This window comes from Podarcis melisellensis (assembly GCF_964234715.1).
Source record: "Podarcis melisellensis genome assembly, chromosome: 1".
Taxonomy (NCBI): domain Eukaryota; kingdom Metazoa; phylum Chordata; class Lepidosauria; order Squamata; family Lacertidae; genus Podarcis; species Podarcis melisellensis.
In genome coordinates this window covers 116,694,939-116,708,377 of record NC_138528.1, presented here as the reverse complement: position 1 = coordinate 116,708,377, position 13,439 = coordinate 116,694,939, and the positions used below count along the sequence as shown (strand labels likewise).

Sequence of the window (13,439 nt, the reverse complement as noted above, 5' to 3'; positions counted from 1 at the left end):
GCAGCCAAGACAGAAATGGCAGAAAACCAGCTGGGAGATGGAATTAACTGTTACAAGTGAGCTGAGGTCAGAATAACGGTGTGGGAGCAGGAGGATGCAGGCATGGTCAAACCAAACGCCTGCAGTTGAAGATGGAGTCCTGTTGCAATGTGCGTAGAAATCAGAAGCAGGAGGGCCCTGCGTGAAGGAGGGCAGAATCAGGATACTGCATCTGGTTCAGAGGGGGCGGGGCATGCAGAGAAGCAGAAGACCAAGCCAAGAGAAACTGCTGCTCAGGCAAACAACTTTAGGCTGCCTTGACACTTAGCATTTATACCCAGCAGGTTAGCAGTGACCTAAGTGACAGCAGCACCAGATACGTCCAAGATCAAATCTGCAGCAAGATGGGAACAAACATGACTTGCAGCAGTGAGCCAAAGTGCAACGTTCATAGATTAAGATCTGATGCCTCTTCCTGACATCTTGCTGCATATAATTGTTTTCAACCCACCGAAACAGCCCCACAAAATTTCGAGTTATATTCAGTGCGTGCATATAACAAGTAAAGCAATGAGTTGCTGTGCCAGTTTTTTAATAATAAATTTGGCAGAAATTCCCTCTTCTATGCAGGAACAGCTTCCCTCTTTTTCTTTTCCATTTGGCTGCCATTTTTATATTCCACCTTTTCATTGGGAAGGTAAACGGTGTTTCCATGTGCTCTGACATCCATCATGGTGTTCCATTGTGCCAGAAGCTGTTTAGTCATGCTGGCCAAATGACCTGAAAACTGTTTGTGGACAAACACCAGCTTCCTCAGCCTGAAAGTGAGATGAGTGCCGCAACCCCCTAGTCGCCTTTGACTGGACTTAACCATCCAGGGGTCCTTTAACTTTTACCTTATTGAGTAAGTCCCCACTTCAAGAACACAATCTTCCACCTCCTGGCAAATAGAAGGAGAAGAAATGAAGGCAGTAAGAGATTTTACTTTCTTGGGCTCCATGATCGCTGCAGATGGTGACTGCAGCCACAAAATTAAAAGACACCTGCTTCTTGGAAGAAAAATGATGACAAACCTAGACAGCATCTTAAAAAGCAGAGACATCACCTTACCAACAAGGTCTGTATAGTTAAAGCTATGGTTTTCCCAGTAGTGATGTATGGAAGTGAGAGCTGGACCATAAAGAAGGCTGATCGCCAAAGAATTGATGCTTTTGAATTATGGTGCTGGAGGAGACTCTTGAGAGTCCCATGGACTGCAAGAAGATCAATGCTATCCATTCTGAAGGAAATAAGCCCTGAGTGCTCACTGGAAGGACAGATCCTGAAGCTGAGGCTCCAATACTTTGGCCACCTCATGAGAAGAGAAGACTCCCTGGAAAAGACCCTGATGCTGGGAAAGATTGAGGGCACAAGGAGAAGGGGACAACAGAGGATGAGATGGTTGGACAGTGTTCTCAAAGCTACTAGCATGAGTTTGACCAAACTCATGCGGGAGGCAGTGGAAGACAGGAATGCCTGGCGTGCTCTGGTCCATGGGGTCACGAAGAGTCGGACACGACTAAATGACTAAACAACAACATATTCATGGAACAGGACTTTTGAGGATGTGTGCATTACACTGGAACACTATAAAAGAATTCCATATTAAACAATAAATCTGCTAAATGAAACCTTTCCCGTCCCCTCAACAAAGCCTGTGTAAGAGACTTCGCTTTTACACTCCTGGCTTTCTCTTTAATGCTGAATAATACCTTTCTCTCTGGGTAGCCCAACAAGATGGTAGATGCATTACCAGAGCAAACTATTGCCCACGCTGAGTGAAAGTGGCAGAATTCTGCAAATGGGGCAATAGAGAGTCCATTGTGAGCAAATACAAGCTAGCTTTGCGACAGCTCCTGTGTCAAAGGAGCACCAATTATTATTTTGTTTCTGATGAAGAAACGGCTACACCATTGACTTGATCAATCAAGGAAATAAGTATGTGGAGGGAACAAGCAGGCAGCCACAGCCTTTCTTGGTAATGTGTTTAAAGCACTTAAGGGAAGCAGTGATTATCAATCACTCTTAAATGAGTAAGTGTTAAAGATATGAACCTGTTGAAGACTAATAGCCTATTCCAGTGCTTTTGAAAGCGCAGCTCTTCAGCTGGAAATTCAAATGCTTTCACACCCCAGTGAGCCTGAATTGCACCGAGTGCCTGATGTGTAGTTTTGAGCGTACAGTGCTTGAGCTAAAATGAAATGGCAAATGCAGTGCCGTTTATTATTCTTGGAATAAATTTAGCACGTAAGGGTATACAATGGGATGCCATGTCAACGTGCCATACATGTAGCCCAGTCCTGCACAAGTAAGGAAGGTGTAATGGGGAAAGGGGGCTGCTCGTGCATAAGCGTTTAAGCCCTCCAAGTTTTGCCATCAGTTCCTAAACTCTCCCAGTCCGCGGAGCCATGGGTGCATGGCTACCTCAATCGCTGGCAGAATCCGTCAGTGGGCGCTTCCGGAATTTACGCCAACATAAGAGTTCCTTGACGGAAACTCTCCTTCTGGATTCTTTGCGTGACAGTTTCCTGCGCGGAGTAGGCGTCCCCACTAGAGGTCCTGAGCCCTCCCCGCTGTTCTCACTGGAAACATCTTGGAGCCCTTCCTCCGATTGAGTTTCTGCAGGAACTCTCCCTCTCCCCCTACTGGTTCCTTCCTCAGCATCCGAAGGTCTCCTAGCCTCCTTGAGCCCTTCCACCACCTGACTCTCCGTTGGCCGTTCCCTGACAGAAGGTGATCAGATGGGATAGCTCAGCTGGCAGAGCATGAGGGTTCGAACCCCATGTTGGGCAAAAGTTTCTGGCCTTGCAGGGGGTTGGACTAGATGACCTTTGTGGCCCCTTCCAACTCTACAATTCAGTGATTCTATGAAAAGAGGACAGGGCTCCTGTACCTTTTAATAGCTGTGTAGAAGAGGGAATTTCAGCAGATGAAGCTCGTCATGCAAACCCCACGTCCTGGAATTCCCTCTTCTGTACATCTGTTAAAGATACAGGAGTCACGTCCTCTGTTTCGTCTGGTCACCTTAAAAGAAAGTGCATGGGATTGCAGACTCGATTTCACATTTATTCACAGATAATATGTATGGAAGTGAGAGCTGGACCATTAAGAAGGCTGATCGCCAAAGAATTGATGCTTTTGAATTACGGTGCTGGAGGAGACTCTTGAGAGTCCCATGGACTGCAAGAAGATCAAACCTATCCATTCTTAAGGAAATCAGCCCTGAGTGCTCACTGGAAGGACAGATCCTAAAGCTGAGGCTCCAATACACTTGCCACCTCATGAGAAGAGAAGACTCCCTGGAAAAGACCCTGATGCTGGGAAAGATTGAGGGCACAAGGAGAAGGGGACGACAGAGGATGAGATGGCTGGACAGTGTTCTTGAAGCTACAAACATGAGTTTGACCGAACTGTGGGAGGCAGTGGAAGACAGGAGTGCCTGGCGTGCTCTGGACCATGGGGTCATGAAGAGTCGGATATGACTAAATGACTAAACAACAACAACAACAATTTATTATTTATACCCCGCCCATCTGGCTGGGTTTCCCCAGTCACTTGCAGCTCCCAACAGAATATTAAAAACACAATAAAACATCAAACATGAAAAACTTCCCTATACAGGGCTGCCTTCAGATGTCTTCTAAAAGTCAGGTAGTTATTTATTTCCTTGACATCTGATGGGAAGGTGTTCCACAGGGCGGACGCCACTACCAAGAAGGCCCTCTGCCTGGTTCCCTGTAACCTCACTTCTCGCAGGGAGGGAACCTCCAAAAGGCCCTCAGAGCTGGATCTCAGTTTCTGGGCTGAACGATGGGGGTGGAGACACTCCTTCAGTTATGAAGGCAAAGCCACCCTGATAGCTCCTTTCCCACAAACAGCAGCTTTAGGAAAGAGCTATATGACTAAGTGACCCATTTCACAACTGCCTGTCCACTCCAGATTGCTTCCTCTCCCCCACTGCTTCCCTTCATTATAATGTTCCCAGTACGTTGCTGTGAGGGATCCAGGCCTCGCCTCTGAAACAGCAATGCTGAAAGTTTCTCTCTGTGCAGTATGCATGCTTAAAGGTAAAGGGACCCCTGACCATTAGGTCCAGTCGTGACCGACTCTGGGGTTGCGGCGCTCATCTCGCTTTATTGGCCGAGGGAGCCGACATACAGCTTCCGGGTCATGTGGCCAGCATGACTAAGCCACTTCTGGCGAACCAGAGCAGCACACAGAAACGCCGTTTACCTTGCCGCCTGAGAGGTACCTATTTATCTACTTGCACTCTGACGTGCTTTTGAACTGCTAGGTTGGCAGGAGCAGGGACCGAGCAATGGGAGCTCACCCCATGGTGGGGATTTGAACCTTCTGATCGGCAAGTCCTAGGCTCTGTGGTTTAACCCACAGCGCCACCCGCGTCCCATGTATGCATGCTTACTTTGGAGTAAGTCGCATTGGTTCAGCTGCAAATCTCTCCCAGCTCTTTCCCACACATTTCCTGAAACTTTAAAATGATCCATGCAAAACAGAATGTTGATGAATTTGATCTTATACATAAGTCTCATCTGTTTTCAGCATTACTTTCTATATTACGTTTCAGAAGTGAGGCATTAAAGACAAATAAGCCATCGCGGTGTCACTCGTGAAAACATGCTGCTAACTGGGTTATTTTTAACAAATCTTGTAACATGCCTCTCATGGCTTTAAGAACAATATTTTAAAATTGGCAGGAAAATTTTTTTGCAAAACTATTGTATCACCTGCAGAAGTTTCCCATTCTCCCAAACAGTGCTGAGAACCCTGTTCTCTTTTGCATCTGTCCACCATGGTGAAAGGAAATGTGTCATTCATGTCCGATGATTAATTGGGACTCATGACACACAGAAAACCATCAAATACTGATTGCAATAAACCTGCATCTCTATCAGTGATGAAATATTGGAGTTTGAATAGTGCAACACCACCAAGGCAAAAACCTGTGGCTTGTGTACAACAAATGAGAAGATTGTTGTGTGAAAAGGCCCTCTTTCATTTGAGAAGAAAACAAAACAGTTCGATATTTCATTTGTAAAGGAGAAGCATCATAAAGGCCTGGTTTTCTTGACTTTAGCTATGATCCTGGTCACTTACCTGGGAATAGGCCAGACTGAAATCAGCGGGGCTTATTTCTGAGTAAACAAATGTAGGATTTCACTGTTAGTATCCTGTGCAAAGACTTTGTTCAGCTGATACTTCAAAAGGAGACAAGATCTTCAGTTGTCTTCTTCAGTCCATGGGAGGACTTCAGATTACTCTGGATGTGATCAGCAGGCGTCAACACTTTTATTGCTTTGGGGATTTATGCAGTGCAATCCTATGCATGCCTACTCAGAAGTAAATCCAGAGTAAAACTTTATTCTCCCTCACCTTCCCATTACATATTATGATCCCTTTTTACAATTTAAAACACCCACACAAAAATTGCTGGAAGTCTGTGCACTCCTGTTGTGCACAATGTCTTCATGAAGTTAAACCAAGAAATTCTCAAGGCAAACACAAATCAATGGAAGCAAAAAACACTTTAAGCTTCCTGGGTAACAACAGACGAAGTCTGCAGAGAAGCCCCTTGTCCATTTCATCTCAGCAGCAAGTCCAGCGGAAGCCTGAAGGCAAAATCTCAAGGTTTATTGTTATGATCATTTACTTTAGCTCTTTTGTGACCGAAGGATTAGCAGCTGTGACACAACAAAAACAGAAATACTTTTCTTGTAGCATTCAATAAAAGTGCTGCTGAACGCACAGCCCTCTCCACTTTAGTTGTCTTTTGTATTCCATATATCATATCCCTTTGTTAAATTTGGGTGAAGGTCAAGCATAGTCTTAATAATAATAATAATGTGCAAGTAAAGCAACAACATTCTATCCATCTTAGCTACACGACTTGCCCCAAAAGGGGGGGCTCTTCAATTTACATATGATTCGCCTAGCTGATCAACAAAAGATTGTTGCCCATCACCAAACATTCACATTTCAACTACAGTGGTACCTGAAGCAAAGTTCTTAACCTGAAGCACTATTTCTGGGTTAGCGGAGTCTGTAACCTGAAACGTATGTAACCTGAAGCGTATGTAACCCGGGGTACCACTGTACTACTTTTCAGGAGAAATAGCCAGTTATCAGTATTGATAAGAACTGGTTAATGCCTGAATCTTTTGGTGAGGATGCAAAGATGGGAAATCAGAATGACATGTACAGTCTATGCAGAACTACGTAAATTAGACTGAACAGTTTCTACTGAAAATTCACATCTTTCCCCATAGCTACAGAAGTCACAATGCAATCTCCTTTTCCTCACCTCCCCCTGCTTTTCGCATTTCGTGGTTATCACTCTCTGTCACAGATATTTAACTTTATATCAGGATGCTTCGGGAAACCTAAGCAGCTACTCGTGCCTTTCATCTCTAGTCACCTGGATTCCCAAATTCATGTCAAAACAAGGGACAAGAGGTTGGGTATTGTGGGGATCCGGCTAATAACTTGACAGGTAGGTTGATTCCCTCAGGCATAACTGATTATGATCCATTAGCATCAGAGTAGATTCCCCCCCCCCAAGTCAAATTTGAGGCACTTAACCCCCAACATAATTGAATGGCTTTAAATGTTTTTGAAAGGCAAGATATAAATAAATGAAGAACAAACAAAGAACCATCTTGAATGGCAGCTTTGTCATTGTTACGTTACATAATGTTGCATACATACACTACACCACACTATTTGTGTACTAATTGTGTACTATTTGCGTATATCATCATTTCCTACTTCACACACAAAAAAATCCCTTTTGGTATTCTAGCGATGGTAAAAAATGCAGAAATATAATTGAACCTTGGGGTTTGGGTTGGAGAGTAGGTGAAAGTATTGTGCTTTTTAATATTAGATTTAATTATCGTGGAGTTAAAAAGAAAGACTAAAAGGTTCAGAAAGACTTGCGCAGCAATTATGCATAAAATATTGTAGCAAAGAAATGCTTTTTCACATTTGAAATCAAAGTAGCTAGCAATTTGTTTCTAACCGTTTTCCAGTCTATGTGGGGTTCCCCCCGCCCCACTCTCTCTCTCATTTTCTATCCCTGACATGGAGCCTTTGACTAAGTACTTCTTTTTCTTTACCACGTCTTTGTTGATGGGCTAAGCTTTTTATCGTACTGTACCTCGCTGTGCTGTTATTATTGCTCAAAGTTTTCCTAAATATCCTCTGTGAATCCCTCTGACAGCTTTTCTGCCAATGCTTAGCTACTGCTGTGAGCACTCCAGAACAGCTGCATACGTCTCTGACGGTCCCCTCACTGAAATATTGTACCTCCCCAATTAATTTCTCTTCACTTCTCTCTTTTAGCTTGCTTAAGCTTGTGTATTGCTGAAGAAATTATTAAAATTGCAGGATGGTTTTTATCTGTGCTCTCTTTGTCTGCCAAGTCACCTTAGATCTGAGCTTCCTTTAATCATACTCCTTTATGATTAGAGATAAGAGAGTGGCGTTTTCGTATTTGTCTCCCAATCTTCCATTTGTAGAATATTTTCTCTTTATGTTCTCGTAAAGCCAACAAATGCAACTACTTGCTTTAAATCACTGTACAGATTTATATACAGTATTTATAAATTTGGAGGATGCCTAAGATATACATGATTGTCTTTTGTGGCAAAGCAAAAGCACAGGTAGAAGTCCCTAGAACAAGGTGGAGAGTCGTAATTAAAAGCAGAATTTGGCTAGGCAAAGACCAATCCTCAAAACATTTAGCCAAACTAGATCAGCTACACAAACACACAAATGCACACAGCTGTTTCCTGTTAATACTGCCAGAGGCTATGGGCAAGGTGCGGGAAGGGGGGGACCTCATAGACCTGGTGTTTGGTGTTATGAATATATTTAGTTATAATATGACATAATGGAAAATGATGGTTGTTATCTGTCAGTGGTACTTGGTACTCTGGGAACCAATACAAACCTCTAGTTCAGGGGTCAGCAAACTTTTTCAGCAGGGGGCCGGTCCACTGTCCCTCAGACCTTGTGGGGAGCCGGACTATATTTTTTGGGGAGGGGGGGAATGAACAAATTCCTATGCCCCAAAAATAACCCAGAGATGCATTTTAAATAAAAGGACACATTCTACTCATGTAAAAACACGCTGATTCCCAGACCGGCCGTGGGCAGGATTTAGAAGGCGATTGGGCTGGATCCAGCCCCCGGGCCTTAGTTTGCCTACCCATGCTCTAGTTTGTGAAGCAAAAATCATGCATAAATTTCAGAGCTCACCCAGGCAGCCAGAGCAGGCAGGCTGGTGAGTCAATAATAGTTAGGGTTACTCTTACAGCTGAGGGAAATTTGCCAGTATAATCAATATTAGGAAAAGCCTTTGCTCAATTTAAGGCTCACCAGAGGAGGCTCGTTTTAAAACACGTGAGTGGAAGCATAACCTCCCCTGGGGTTTTCCCATTTGCCGTCACCCTATAAGTGCAACAATTTATTTGGGTCCAACAAGCAAACCAAACTAAATTCTTTTTCAAGTTTAGAAATCTCATGACCAAATGAACTGCCATAGGGATTATATTAAAGTTTTATTACAATTAATATCAAATATGATTCCCTGATCTTTTAACTCGGCAGCTTCACTGTACACTGCCTGCTAAATACATTTTTGTTCAGATAAGCCTACACAGATATATGAGGCATTTGCATGTATTTTAATCTGTTTTTAGCTTATTGCTGGTTTTAATTATCACTTGAATGTTTTAAATGGCTGTTTTTTACTGTTTTTATAGATAATGTTAAAGGGATGCGGGTGGCGCTGTGGGTTAAACCACAGAGCCTAGGACTTGCCGATCAGAAGGTCGGCGGTTCGAATCCCCGTGACGGGGTGAGCTCCCGTTGCTTGGTCCCTGCTCCTGCCAACCTAGCAGTTCGAAAGCACATCAAAGTGCAAGTAGATAAATAGGTACCGCTCTGGCGGGAAGGTAAATGGTGTTTCCGTGCGCTGCTCTGGTTCGCCAGAAGCAGCTTAGTCATGCTGGCCACATGACCCGGAAGCTGTACGCTGGCTCCCTCAGCCAATAATCGAGATGAGCGCCGCAACCCCAGAGTCAGTCACGACTGGACCTATGGTCAAGGGTCCCTTTACCTTTACCTATAGATAATGTTGTTCATTTATTCATTTATTCTTTTTGTAAACTTCTTTGATTTTTTTTTACAAAGTGGTATACAATTTTTTTGGGACGCGGGTGGCACTGTGGTTTAAACCACTGAGCCTAGAGCTTGCCGATCAGAAGGTCAGCAGTTCGTATCCCCGCGACGGGGTGAGCTCCCGTTGCTTGGTCCCTGCTCCTGCCAACCTAGCAGTTCAAAAGCATGTCAAAGTGCAAGTAGATAAATAGGTACCGCTCCGGCAGGAAGGTAAATGGCGTTTCCGTGCGCTGCTCTTGTTCTCCAGAAGCAGCTTAGTCATGCTGGTCACATGACCCGGAAAAACTGTCTGCGGACAAACGTCAACTCCCTTGGCCAGTAAAGCAAGATGAGCGCCACAACCTCAGATTCGTTTGCAACTGGACTTAACTGTCAGGGGTCTCCTTTACCTTACTATACAAATTTTACAGAATAAATAACTAAAATAAACTCAGAAATTTAGTCCCAAATGCACTTCCCGTAGCCTGAAGGCCACAAGTTTGCAAATCGCATGTTCATCTTTTTGTTTCGATTTATTCGTTTCTTTATCAAATTTTGCTGTAAATAAATAAAACCTCTAAGGTGTTTCTGCCAATACATAAGGGAGTTTTGGCAAGTCCTGTGTTCACAAAGCATATTTGTGGCATATTCTGAGCTATTAGGCACCCTTTATTCCAGGCTATTATGCATGTTGCCAACCTTACTCTCAGCTGTCCTGAATTAATTGCTATATAGAATTTCACTCGTCGGTGAATCTATAATCACACGCAGCTGTGAAAAACAATGATAATAGCTCATTGATGGCCTGGCCTACGTTGAGAGTTGTGCGTTGCTAGAAGACGGCACCTGTATAGATAATGTATTAAATGTATTATGAAAGGTAATTAATCCTTATAAAATTATAAGGCAGTAAAGATTCTGCAAACCCAGTCCTGGATTATCTGCTTCACAATTACTAACAATATTTCATTAATCAATGCAAAGGGCATGATCATTCCTTGAGCCAATTTTTTTTTTTTAAAGCTGGAGGGAGAGGGCAGTCAAACTAGTGTACACTGCAGTGGAGCAGTATAAAGATCACATGAGAAGGGAGCTAACAGGTTGTCTAACTTGGCCCTAAGAGCTCACATGTGGCAGCTGAGTAGCTTATTTCACAGGCTTCCTCAATCTCTGCCTTCCAGATGTTTTTGTGGGAATGTTCAGGGATGCAGGAGAGGATATATTGTCTGATAATAGCCTTTCCATCAAGTTTACAATTTAGCAGAGTAACATTCCCCTTTTTAAACTTGCAGCGGATGTGTTTGCTCAGGCTTGCTAAAGCCTCTATAATAACTGTTCTGGTATTTTCCCCTTATTTCCTCAAAAAAGATAAGACACGACACAGTCTTCTATAAAAGTATAAAAAGGTTTACTCACACATCATTCTGTTCACAATAGGATCCCAGAAGGCAGACTTGGCTTAGAAAAGTAACATATACCTGGAAACTATCTCATAAGGAGACAGTCCCTTTGTCCTCTCTTGGCTGGAAGCCAAGAGAGCATCTTTGGCTAAGCAGATGTTGCTTCTTCGATGCATGTAGTCAAAAAGAGAGAGATGGCTACCCTGCCCTGTGCTTTTGTCATTACCTGCATAGGTGAGGCCACGCCCACCTCTAGTCACATGCAGAGGAAGTCTGTCCTGGCCCAGAAGGAAACAGGAAGTTTACCTGCTGGCTAGACAAACATTCCTCCCCATGTGTAAACATGTTCCCTCTAGGAATGTTGTACTTGACTGCTCTTGTGTTTCACATCTCACAGTTTTGAGACTACAATTCCCATCATCCCTGATCACTGGTCCTGCTAGCTAGGGATCATGGGAGTTATAGGCCAAAAACATCTGGAGGGTCGAGGTTGAGGAAGCCTGTTATTGCACCTGTGTTTATGATATATGTCTTATCCCAGCTTCTGGGTGGAAGCTTGGCTGAACATTGAGAAAGAGAGGAAAGGGCAAGTAAGGTCTGTTTCAGATTGATTTTATTCATTCAGGTGCTTGGTGAAGACGTTGTTTTATAGAAAGACTATCAACAGATTAAAATACCTTTTTTGTACTGACATGGGTTGTGTTTCGCAGGATTTGTTAATTTCTGGTGTTCTATTGTATTCAGGGCCGGATTTAGGTTTGATAAGGCCCTAAGCTACTGAAGGTAATGGGGCCCTTTATATGCCCAGCTGGGACGCGGGTGGCGCTGTGGGTAAAACCTCAGTGCCTAGGACTTGCCGATTGTATGGTCGGTGGTTCGAATCCCCGCGGCGGGGTGAGCTCCCATCGTTCGGTCCCAGCTCCTGCCCACCTAGCAGTTCGAAAGCACTCCTAAGTGCAAGTAGATAAATAGGGACCGCTTTATAGCAGGAAGGTAAACGGCATTTCCGTGTGCTGCGCTGGTGCTGGCTCGCCAGCTGCAGCTTCGTCATGCTGGCCATGTGACCCGGAAGAGTCTTCGGACGGCGCCGGCTCCCGGCCTCTAGAGCGAGATGAGCACGCAACCCTAGAGTCGGACACGACTGGCCCGTATGGGCAGGGGTAGCTTTACCTTTACCTATATGCCCAGCTATCCTTTGTCAACAACAAAATTCTCACTGTTTTTTGTGTTGAATACAGTGGTACCTCTGGTTACATACTTAATTCGTTCCGGAGGTCCGTTCTTAACCTGAAACTGTTCTTAACCTGATGCACCACTTTAGCTAATGGGGCCTCCTGCTGCTGCCACACGGTTTCTGTTCTCATCCTGAAGCAAAGTTCTTAACCTGAGGTACTATTTCTGGGTTAGCGGAGTCTGTAACCTGAAGCATATGTAACTTGAAGTGTAGGTAACCTGAGGTACCACTGTATATGCTATATGGTAATTTATGGACCTAATAGGTAACTAAAGCCATTTGCACATAACAAAGTATGTATTTTATCAAAGTAATTGTTGAACTGAAATACAATTAAAAAGTATATTAATAGTGAAATACAATTAAGAAGAAGTATATTAATAGTGAAATTTACTATTTCCCAACCCTACTTTACTGTCCCCAACCCTAATCCTGCAGAAAGCCATCTAATTAGATTTTAATCTGATCCTGACTTGTTTTTAGGAGGTAATTTAATTATTGTTTGATTTTATACCAATGTTATATATTTGATGTTAGCCGCCCCGAGCCCAGTCTCTGCCAGGGAGGGCGGGCTACAAATACAGTCATACCTTGAGTTGTGTTTGCTTCACATTGCGTACTTTCAGGTTATGAACATGGCAAACCTGGAAGTGTTTACTTCCGGGTTCGCCACTTCGCGCATGCGCAGGAGCGATCTATCTCATCACACACACATGCAAAAGCAGCGCTCTGCTTACTGACTTTTCGGGGTGCAAATGGAACCCGGAACGGATCGCGTCCATAAGTAGAGGTACCACTGTAAAAGTTTATTGTTGTTGTTGTTAAATAAAGCTCTAACTGTATGTAGGATTTTTTTAAATTTGTTTTATCTTATATTTTGGAAATGTACATCCAGGTGTGTGTTTTTCCTTTACATTTTTGGGGGGGGCCCAAAAGAGAGGGGCCCTAAGCTATAGCTTATTTAGCTTAGACGTAAATCTGGCACTGATTGTATTGCGTTTAGTATGGGATGTTGATTGGTTTATGTTGTATTGGTTTCCTGGAGTTTCTATGGGGGAAATAAGGTGGGGTAGAATTTTTTTATAAAATAGAAGGGACACAGTAATTCTTATGCACAAGATTCCCTGGAATATTATAAAGGATAGTGTTCCTTTCATTGTTGCAGATCATTGGGGATTGCAGAGCTTTCCTCCATCCTAGGAGGGTCTGGTTTCCCCCTTTAGGGCAGCATTGGATTCAGAAGACAGCAATAGGTCACCCTCTGTTTCTCTTTGTTGTTAGCCGCCCTGAGCCCGGCTTCGGCTGGGGAGGGCGGGATATAAATAATTTTATTATTATTATTATATTTGTTCCAGTCTGTGATTATAGGAGTCAGATCCTTGGGGCTAAGGTCCCTTCAAACCCCCCAAAAAATATTTGAGGGGGCTGGGAACCCCCAAAACTGATGGGCATTGCTGCGTCATGCGATCGATTATGTGGGGCTGGGCTTACCTGCCTGCTCCCCAAATATTTTATTCAAATCAGCACCCCTGTCTGTCATCCCCAGCTCACTTGGAGGTCTGCCCCTCCTCCTCCTCCTCCTCCTGCTCCTTGCTCCTGGCTCCAAG

The 13,439-nt window shown here is 43.8% G+C and overlaps 1 protein-coding gene across 1 annotated transcript in view; it reads left to right on the top strand.

Annotated features, from left to right (window-relative positions):
• Positions 1-13,439, top strand: part of MYO3B (myosin IIIB) — a 288,566-nt gene that overhangs the window by 226,936 nt on the left and 48,191 nt on the right. The window lies entirely within an intron of this gene.